General features: G+C 39.7%; 1 long non-coding RNA gene across 1 annotated transcript; it reads left to right on the top strand.

Annotated features, from left to right (window-relative positions):
- The first annotated feature begins 3526 nt into the window (after nucleotides 1-3526).
- On the top strand, nucleotides 3527-8228 carry LOC134295353 (uncharacterized). Its single transcript, XR_010001897.1, has 2 exons — nucleotides 3527-3693; nucleotides 7734-8228. It is a non-coding gene; the product is annotated as an uncharacterized LOC134295353 (long non-coding RNA).
- Nucleotides 8229-11493: the final 3265 nt, after the last annotated feature.

Raw genomic sequence — 11493 nt, 5'->3', positions numbered from 1 at the left:
CCAAAATGACTGTGGCTTGCAAAACATACGTCTATATTTAGTAAAAGGAGTGAGAACCACAACATATTTCAGAGTGGGTCTCGTTGATTCTACCTTTAAAAGAGGAATATAGACATTGCCTAAAGTCCAACAATGCCATGGCCTTCTGAGTAACTAGATCAAGAGAACCAGACACTATATGGACCTGGCAGCTTCAAAACATCAGTTCTTTAAAGCAGATCTGGAATCCTGCAGCCTTTCAATTGTTATTGGGCTATAAGTCCCAGAAACCCACATCAGTATAGCCCAGTGTGTCTCAACATTTAATCCTCCAGATGTTTGGTACTTCAGCTCTCAGACACACAGCTGATTTGACCAATTCCCAGGAATTCTGGGAGGCGAGGCCTAAAACACCTGAAAGAATAAAGGTTAGAAACCAATGATTTAAGCCAATGCTGAGGAATGCTGGGAATTTAGTCTAAAAACAAATCCCTGATTAAAGGAATAAAATAATCCAGAAAGCACAATGCTTGCATAGTTCATCTGAAGTGTCATCGCAAACCAAAATGTGGAGCAACAGCAACAGCAGCTTAAGCTTAAACTTCTCCAAGTGGCTAGAAGCATGTGATAAAGAAGCAACACTATTTAATTATGAAAACGCATTAAAATTGCACAGCTCTACTCTGCATCCCATGGTAGAAAGATGTTTGCGGTTATTATTACGTGCTTTCAAATCAGTTTTTAAAAAATGTATGGCTATGCTAAGGTGTCCCAATCATCGAGGTGTTGGGGGTTTTTTTTGACAGAATTTGATCAGAGCAGGTTTGCTTTTGCCTTCTTCTGAGATTGAGAATATGACTTCTCAAGTGTGAGTTTCTATGTCCAAGTGGGAATTCAATTCCTGGTATCCAGTGTCCTAGTCCAATACTCAAATGACTACATCAAGCTGGCTCTCTTCAAAAAGAATAAGCTGTATATTAAGCTGGTAATTTCAAGCCAGAAAGAAAAAACAGAAGACTCTATGATCCACATTTTAGATTGTGTCAATATGCAGACTTTAGACTTCATAACCATCAGCTCCCCAGACCCCTGCAGAGCCTTGAGAAATTTGAGATATAGAGACTGGGAGTGATGTTGTCCTTTTTGATAGGATCGCTATTGGCAATTGATACAAAGCGTTTAGAAAGCAGTTCCAGCTCCTGAGATAATTCCACACCAGGGAAGCAGCTTGAACCTCCTTCCAAACTGGAAGTTGGGCCAAAATACACCTCTTGTCCAAACCATTATCCCTGTGAAACACCTTTTCCCAGAGTAAAACAATGAACAACGTTTTTCTTGTCCATTATAAAGCCTAGCTGGATTTAATCTTGTTACATTGCCCTCTAATGGTCCTCAGCAAGTGTTTACTTTCTGCAGCCAAGAAAAATGGTTTTCCTTTGACCTGACTAGGGAAAAACATTTGGTGCATTTCTTGGGGCCTGCCTTCCCTTTCACTTTCTTCTCTTGTTTTTCTTGGACTAAATGAGACACATCTTCTTTAAGGTGCGTTTTTTTCTTTAACAACTATTATATTTTAAATTTTTATGCAACTAGATAAGAAAAACAAACAGTTATTTCCCTAATTATCCTATATGCCATTCATTCCTCTGCCTGCCCTCCCATCTGGCACCAATATATTGTCCACCTGCTCTTTTCTTATGCATTCAGTAAACAAGTTTTTGGCTTCATAGCACTTAACAAAATTCTTAGAATCTAAGAGAACCTAAACTGCATTGTCATGACGAAAGCACAAAATGTCAATGAAAACATTGCCAAACATTTCTAGATTTGAAGAGAAATGATTTTTCATAGTGCCTCTACTTAACTTTGTTTTCTTTATTCATTTTGCTGGTACTTTAACAACATTATATGTAAATAAGGAACACAGTTTTAATCACATATTCCTAGGATTGCACTGTGACTCCCTCGTTTCCTATCCCTGCTCAATACATCACAACACACTCTTAAAAGTGTCTAAATGTGTGCAAGCCTTTCTTATTTGTTGTTTACTAGAATTCCTATAAATCAAAACGATTTCAGTGTAAATAAAACAGCTTTGCTGGACTGATCATTGCAGTTTAAAGTACTACCCTCAATGCACCAGGACTATCTGACTACACTGCGAAAAATGGTAATAGGGTTTTAGTCTTTGAAAAATGTTCAGACTGTTTGGACCCACTCCTATCACCACTGCCTTGCTAATCTGATATGTTTGTTTCTTGCAAAGTATTGGAGAACTGAGACTTGATCAGTATTGGGATTTCATTAATCTAAAATGCTTGGTAGCTCAGTCTTTGGTCCTTGATTTAAAGATAACTTGATCTGCAGTTGGAACAAAACCTAATGAGTTACCTAGCATTGTGGGTACATTGGACTCAGTGCCAAATTTAGGCACGAAGAGCACAATGTACTTTCTGCTTCTCTGCTGAAAAATATATTTGCACAACCAGCTTTGTACAGTTGCATAGTTTCAATTTAAAGTGTCTTTTTTGTTTATGTCTTTCCTATTACCTCCATTCTCCCACTCCCAGGAATTATTCCATATGATCCTTATTAATGCCAGGAAAAACGTTCAGTCAATCATAAGCATTTTTGAATTGCTGGACGTTTGACTTCCGTAACTGTTCAAGATATATCTATATTTCTTTTTATGTCCTTCTCAGTTAGTGGGTATCAACACTATTCAATTTAAACAGATTAGTTTATGGCAGTTTTATAGTTTGCTTACTTTCAATATCTCTTTATGGGAGGTTCTTGTAATTAAAGTCCAGCTTTTTTATTAAAATATCAAAAATTAGGTATCCAGAGTAACGTTTGTATACTGCAAGTCCTAGAATGCTGCTAACCAGTAGAACAACTTGCAGTGCTGCCCTGGGGATTCTAGAAATCATAGTCCAAAATTATTGTTTTCATACCTTCTGACTGTCCCAATGTGGCAGGACTTATTAATAATCATCTTCCATTTCATTTTTCAGTTGCTTTTAAAATGTCTCTGTTTCTCTCTCTTCCTCCATCTTCCCCATTGATCCTTGGCTTATGTCAGTTTCTGAAGTGCAAAACATTTATTTAGTTCAATGATGAAAGAAGATAAGAGGGGAGGAATGAGGATACAGACACCTGTGGATACAGGCTCATGTGATTGTTGATGGTGCTCCCAGGGGTCTGTCTTGACAGCCTCCATACTTGCAAAGATCTGGAACTTCAAGGAAGATCCACCCCATACTAACGCACCATGTACACTGGAGTATCTACCTGTGTAGATGGGCCATCATCCATTATCGTTCTAACATCCCTAAATATGAAGATTCTTACAAGCACAATCCATAAGTGCCCTCAATGTTTTTAGTGCAGCGTACATGTGCATAGGATAGATTGCAAGCAAACTTTGTTATTCTTGGAAGGACTCAATGACAGTAGCAGTTTTTGTGTTTCTTAATGCTTGATCTTTAGTACACTAGTGATTGTATGAGATTGCTAGCATCAACTATATAGAAATTTCAGGATCTTTTTTTGTTACATCATTTCAGGGGAAGAGTCAGCTGCCCTGCTCCTCTGTTCCATGATCCATGGCTTTGCCAATACTCAGTCAATTTGGCAAATGAGATGGGGCATCATTTCCTGATGGAGACACCTTTTGCTGCTATGATATCTGGGGTTATCAACAGAGTGAAATATGTGAGTTTATTTTAAATTCCCAATTCTCCTTGCAGTAATTTCATGAGACCCCCTTCCAGGATGTAGTCATAGAACATCTTCACACTTACCTCTCCTTTGCTCCATTTCGCTGGTAATTGCAGGCAAAATGGCAGGTGCGTGGAGTGCCTTGTGGTGCCCTGCACACTCTCCCTCCTTCCCTCATCACAAAGAGGGAACGTGATGAAGTGCGATAGCGCCCTGTCCCCGTCAGATAGGGAAAAGGGCAGAAAAACACAAATGCCATGTGCTGGTGGTGAGGAAACGTCACAAGACGCTTCCTCACCACTTTGGGGATCAATGGGGTGGGGCAAAATCAGCATCATCTGAGGCGCTTGGCAGGCCCCATCTCAGAATAGGAGAAAGTTGCCAAAAGCCCTAAGTGTGGTAAGGTCCATAATCCCACACAAGTACAAAAAAGTACATATGTAAGCAGGAAATAAAAAGGAGAGGAGTTTTGGAAATTGTTACTGCATTTGGTGAAATTGATAAACCATTTCTTCAGCTAGATGATTAACAGCAGTAACATTTTCCAAATCGCAAAACTTTCCTTGGTGCACGTGTCATGATAGTTTAGGATAGTGGATGGTATGTTTAAAATAAAAGACCACAGCATCTGTTTGAAAATTCATTTAGTACTTATCAGGGCCATAGCCAGAAAAAAATGGGGGGGGGGGGATAAAACTCTTTTTTAGCACATCATGAAGAGTAGTTCCATAATGCAAAATAATTTTGAAATCAGGCTTCATTGATAAACTTCAGTGGATACTCATGGGGATTTGGTTAACCAGTTAAAATTAATGATTAAACCAGGTTTTTTTAACTGAAAATTGGGGGGGGGGGTGTTGAACCCCTAACTCCCCCCCCTCCCCACTTGGCTACAGCCCTGGTACCTATAATATCAGAGAGGCTACTGCTCTGCAGTCCAATAGCTGAAACTCTTCTCTGATGTTTTCTTTAGGGAGTGGCACTAACTCCATAATGTTTATTGTAGTACATCTCAGGCTATTTGAAGTGGAGACTGGCAGCTTCTCTCCCCCACCCCTGTGTGCCAGGAATTATTGCCATACTGATGCTCACTGGCTACAGTGCCTTTTTTCTATGCTGGAAACTTGCCAGGAACCAAGAGTCAATGGACTGGGGACTAATAATAATAATAATAATAATAATAATAATAATAATAATAATAATAATAATAATAATTTATTTATACCCCGCCACCATCTCCCTGCGGGGACTCGGGGCGGCTTACATGGGGCAGAGGCCCAAACAACATAGGACAAAATATAGGCAACATAATACAAATCACACTATAAAAAGATAAAACAGTAATACAATATATCAATTAAAACAAAAATACAGGATAAAAAATTAAAACATATAAATGGTAAAATTGTAATAAATACAGGATAGATTATTAAAAACCCTCTGGGGCTGATTAATTAATGACTGTATCTCCAAAGGCCTGCTGAAACATCCAAGTTTTCAGTTGTTTCCTGAAGGAAGGTAGAGAGGGAGCCATCCTAATCTCCCTGGGAAGGGAGTTCCAGAGTCGGGGAGCCACAGCTGAGAAGGCCCTCTCTCTCATCCCCACCAAACACAGTTGTGAGGAGGGTGGAAGTGAGAGAAGGGCCTCCCCGGAAGATCTCAGCGATTGGGTGGGTTCATAGGGGCTGACGCGGTCACGAAGATAGGCAGGTCCCGAACCGAATACTAGTTGATGGACCACTTCAAGCAGCACTTGCATATTTGATCAAATATAAATGTGATAAAGTTCTCCTTCTTTGGGCAAAGATGTCCTCAGCAAAAGATTTCATAAAAACCTCAGCTCAAATAAATAATTCCTCATCAAGAAAGAATTATGATGGGCTAGCTGTTACATTGTGAGAAAAAAGGCAGTCTAGGTATTCTCTGTAATGAAATGTTGCTGCTCAGAAGGGTCGGATAATTGTCTGACTATATGACTTTTCAGAATTGGAATTGGGAAGAAAATACAACTTCACAATAAACACTTCTGGCCAAGAAAAGGGGAAATGCAATAGCAAGTGCTGTTGATTTATTTTCACCTGGAGATGTATCTGGGAGTAGCAGTAAGTAAATAGAATTTCAAGCGGACCAGATTAATGGAGGCTGGGGAAGTTGTGATGCAGAAACATCATGTCAATTCTAACTGGAAACATTGCTGGCACTGCACTAAGTCTGCTAGCTAATAAGCCACATTGTAATGAATGGCTGCTGTAATTTTCCCTTGTTGATAACACTGGTCTACAGCAGAATGCATCCCCATTAGTGAACTGATTCCAACATCATGAAATTTAAATGAAATCAAAGTCTTGATTTCCCAATGTATTTCACATTTTAGGCACATACACACTTCCTCAGAATCCCATAACCCCCTGGATTGCTTAGCTATGCAAAACAGGACCTCTTTTCCCTTACTGACTTGTAATGTTAATGAGAACTCACTGTATAGCAGCTCACCAGACTTAATAATTATAAGAAAAGGGCAATTTGAATAGCTTGGAATGGCTGGCTCATATCAACCATCCTAGCATAGAGCCTCATTGGTGTGTTATTTTTAATGGTCATTGGAGATGTCTGGAAAATCTGTGACCACTTTTCATTTAGATGTCTAAATTTGGCTGCCTCCCAATGACTGCTGTGTTAGCATTTCCTTCCTGAACACATGTGCCGAATTTTTAGTACTTGTTGGGTGGCATCCAATTAGTAACACATACACACACACACACACACTGACATCACAGGATTTGGCATTCTCTTCCCCCTCCCCTCTCTCTCTAACAGTGATTCCCAACCTGTGGTCCGTTGACCATCAGTGGTCCCTAAGAACTAAGATACGGCCCAGCGCCTCACCGTTACTACACCCTTGCAATAGAGTGATTGATCTCTCGAAACCCTCTTATAGTGCCGAGGCAACGGGGATATTCAGAAAGGAGAGGCTGACTACCCATGAAAGGCGCGACAACAAGCCTCTTCTCCTCCTCCTCCCTCCTCCCCCTGAGCGGAGCCATTCCATGTGGCACCTGGAAGAACGGGTACCTTGGTATCTTCATTTTTAGGCCTGTTCCTGGGGTTATTTGGGGTGCTGATTCAGAAAATTGTATTGGATCGCTCTAAATGATTAAATATGGTTTTCTGTGGGTGAGCAGATGGTGACTACTGGATGGTATATGTTCTGTATCAGAAACATAAGCTGATATGGTATATCCAATGCAGTTTTTTGAATCAGCACTCCAAATAACCAAACCGAATCTAAAGTTGACCCAAAACTTTTTGGTATTAATGTTGGAGTGTGGTCCCTGGCAAAAAAAAAAAAAAGTTGGGAACCACTGCCCTATAACATCAAGAGTCCCTCAGGATTTACTATTGTGCTATGGCATCATCTTCCCCACACCATAGCTACTGGAGAGTAGAGAACATCAGCGAACTATCTGGCTATGTTCCTACAGTAAAATGTCCATGGAGACCTCTAGAAAATCCCAGCAGATCCTAGCTGGGAGTGTCCTAGGTCTGTATCTAGATATGGGGACAAAGCCAGATATTTTTCTGATCCTCCCTATTCCTATTCACCATCAGCAAGAGAACAGACTAGGGTGGGTGGGGGAACTATCTTAGTACAATCATGAATCCTGGATGTGGGGCTCCACATATGGAATTCTTGTGCTACACTCAGCCATGTAGGATCTTGGCCATCTTGTGGGGGGGGGGGGGGGGAGAAAAGGAAAAGAAGTGGACAAAAAATAATGAAAAGAAAAGAGACACCCAGCCAGTTTTTATGAACAAGAACAAGGAAGAAGGAGAAATGGAGAAAACAGAGGATAATTTCCTCTAATCTGTTTGGCTTTGTGGTAAAGAAATGAGCTCTTGTTAAAATGCTTGTTTCCAAATCCTTTACAATTCTTCCTCCTCCTCCTTCACCACTATCACCACCACAAGAAGTCTGAGAAAATCTTTTTAAAGACAGATCATGATACCCCTGATAATGTTTCATTCTTTTTCAGCATAAAGAAGTAAACAAGACTAAACCAGCAATGCCAACTGCAGGGAGAAAACTTCTACTCAAGCATCAGAGTTAGGTCTATTTATCTGCATGGTATTGGGTACTCAGCCAGTGATATTTCAAGGTATGCCAGCATTTTAGCCTTTAAAGCCTAATTGCACTGATCATTTTACCAGGTAGAATTTCAATTCTTATAACTAGATCTTGGGCAAGTTACTTCCTGGATTACTGCTCTCAAAATTCCCCATGCTTGCAGTACAGAAACAGAAGTGAACCCGGTTCAGCAAGACCTCTCCTTTCCCAGCCTCCTGGTTTAGCAACACCGTCTGCTGGAGCGCAACAGTTATAAACATGTTCACAAACTACTTTATGTGAACCCAGAGTCAGCAGTGCAGTGACAGAGGAAACCTTCCAGAACGTCATGGGATTATATCTGGATTGATTTGTTTTAACCCTCAATATAGTGACCATTAAGAGTAATAAAAATTACTTTCAATTGCTTTGTACAAAATTCAGTCTTTTTTATTTACACCATGTCAACCACCTAGTTCAGGTTCCCCTTTTTATTCACAGGAAAGACACAATACCATTGTGAGCATCAGGGATTGGCGTTGTTGGGCACAGCTGCCCTACCTAACACATCTCTCACAGACCGTTTTACTTACATGTCCAGTTTTGGGTACAACCAGTAAATCTATTTCAGATTCTCAGGCAGTTCAGAGTTTAGTACAAGGAACAATGGAAATAAGACTCCCAGAAGTGTTCAGGCACGAGTTCCAAGTCCCAACCCCTGGAATCTGCAAGTTTAAACTGGTTCAGTGATTTTTCATCAGTCAAATCATGAAGGGTTAAAGTTGATCTTGCTTGTTAGGGATTAATATGAAGTCAGAATTCAAAGTCTGCAGTTTTTTTTTTCATTAAAGGATTTACAAAATGTTGCAAAAAGATGTTTAACAAATCTTTGACTTTTTTTTACACTTTAATTGCTGAAGTTCTGAATGAACCCTACGGGACCTTCAAATCCCTGGCTTGAATATGTATGCAACAATTTTTGTCTGCTTTCAAGGACGCACTGCATGTGTCTGTAGGTATGCTAGTCCTCTGAAGAAAACCACTAACCCTTAAAGATCATGTAGACAGGTTAGAGGGGATAGTCTTCTAACACCATGCAACTTATTGTATGTCTGAGACAGGAAGGCACGAAAGTGAGTGCACTGCTCCCATAGTAAAACTTACATTCCTTAAAATATTGTTTTCACTTTATTCCGCAAATATCTAGCACTAAAGTAATTTAAAACTGTCATGTAATCCTGCAGTCAAAGGACATGGCCATTTGCTGGGACACATGGAAAGTGTTCTCAATTAGAGGGAGGAGGGACAGAAAACATCTGCCATCCATTACAGCCCTGACTACCTTTCCTCTAAGGTATTAAGTTTGCAAGAGAAAAGTTCCTCAGAGCCCTCTGCCGGTGCATATGGATGTGTATGTACGTGTATGCGCATAACCTTGCAGCACAATGGACATGTGTTTTTCACTGCTTTCTCCAGTTTCATAACAATTCCTGAATTCAGAAGATGATTTCTGCCCCTTCCCTATTTCTACACACTTTAAAAATACTTCCCTAACAAAGCATGACAGACACAAGGGGGAAGTCTAATTGCAACATGTGATGGGCTCTGTTGTATTTCATTTCCTTAATGTTTTTGAAGTGTTTAAAAACGGGGGGTGGAGGTGGGGCCTGTGTGTGATAACATCCCTAGAGGCTGTTTTACACATTTATATGAGTCAGTGGTGCAGTGTTTACAGTAGACTCTGCAGAAGATGCTTCAGCTGTACTTCATAAAAAGAAAATCTAGCCTTTTTGACAAGCCATGAAAATGCTGATGAATGTTTTATTTTTATGCTTATATATCCATATACTCAGGGTCATGTGAAAATTTCTCGGGCCAAAAGGGGTTATGGTGGAAAAGTATAAGAAGCCCCACTCTAAAACGTCTGATGTAATATCATGGTCACCACATAAATACTTTCCAATTTTTGTGAGTTTTCTTTTCAATTATCTTTTGCATTTTTCCCTAAGCAAAAGTCTTTTTTAAAATAAAAAACCAAACAACAACCCAAAGCTTATAGCTCTGTTCAACTTCCAGCTTCTTTCAAATGTCAAATGATTGTTTGTCCTGTTCTTGATTAAAATTAGAAACGACAACATGGGCAAACTCATGACATTCAAAATTTCAATCAACATTTGCAAGCAAGTTAAATCAACCTGCTAATTTGCTGATCTTACTTGACCTGCGTCACTACTGAGCATAGAATTTCCTGCAGTCTGAACTTTGTTAAGATGTAATAAAATACTGTACTAACCACATTAAGCTCTGAGAGTGTTATTTACATCAGCCTCCTTTTGTGTCAATTTTTTTGGATTAGAATGGGAAAACTTCCTTTTTTGAATATTTCCCAGAATCCCACTTTGGAGGATATTTCCCAGAATCAGTGAAGATGCTGCTTGGGTAATTATGTCTTTCTGATAAAAAAGAACATATTCCAAGTTTTGTTCTGTATTTCTGTCTGATTATTAATAGGATTATCTATGAGTAAAATTTCCTTATAGACATGGTTGTAGCCAGTTTGGGGGGGGGGGTAGGGGTTCAACCCTTCCCCTCAAAAAATTTCAGGTTTTTTTAAAACCTGGTTTACTCATGAATTTTAACTGATTAACCAAATTCCCAAGAGTGTCCACTGAAGTTTATCTGTCTTGAGTGTTCACTAAAGTTTATCAGTGGAGCCTGATTTCTAAATTATTTTGTTTTATGGAAAATTCAACACCCCCCCCCCCCCCGGAATTTTTTTTCTGGCTATGGTTCTGCTTATAGATTATACAAGAATTGGTCTTGGTTGGCAGTTGCTTGCTTCTGACTATTTCCATCTCCTTTGGAGAGTGGGCATAAATTTTAGAGGCATTAATTTGCAGGCAAAGTTGTTTCTTTTGAAGAATAATAGAGAAGTAACTGAGCTGACTGAAAACCCTCTATAACACTTTCTAATGTAAAACACCTTGTCCACAGAATTATTTTATTGCAAAATAATGTTCACTTTAAAAAAAACCAGTAAGATAGTGAAAGTTATTGTTGACATTTCCTTATGAACTTGCATAGCCTTGCTAAAACAAATATTTAATACATTCATTTTGTTGCGATTTCAGTGAAGTGAGGCCTGGCTTGCCAGTTCGAGTTGCTCCCTGTCACTGTGGGAAGGATAGCCAGAGGCTGAATTAGGGCGGAGCACTCCCCAAGGGCTAGAAATTCAACAAAGAAGAAAATTCAACCCTGGCTAGAAATTCAACAAAGAAGAAAAGTCCAGAAAGACCAGAGCCAGGCAGTCCATGACCAGCTCCCAGCAAGATCATGGGCTGTGCAACCTGGAGGAAGGCTGATCATGTGATTGCCCACATTTTGGCACATTCTCTTAGAGCTGAGAATTATTTCAAGCTTATGCTCACTAATGGTTACTTTCTCTGCTTGCAGACTTGATTTCCTTTCCCAGGTACCCTCACACCTGACATCACTTTAAGTGTCAACCACATTTCTTCTTCCCAGTCATTCTCTATAAAATCTTCTGTTCATTTATTCACAAGAAGTCTACCAAGTTCTCACATTTAATGAAAGAGAGATGGCACTCAGAAAGATCTTTGGAAGCTGAATGATGACAGAACACTGCCAAGATGAAACACCACCGGTACCTATAACAGAAACCTAGGGTC

Source organism: Anolis carolinensis, chromosome 1 (assembly GCF_035594765.1).
Source record: "Anolis carolinensis isolate JA03-04 chromosome 1, rAnoCar3.1.pri, whole genome shotgun sequence".
NCBI classification, from domain to species: Eukaryota; Metazoa; Chordata; class Lepidosauria; order Squamata; family Dactyloidae; genus Anolis; species Anolis carolinensis.
The sequence above is the reverse complement of the archived record's forward strand: the minus strand, read 5'-3'. Positions and strand labels throughout refer to the sequence as shown.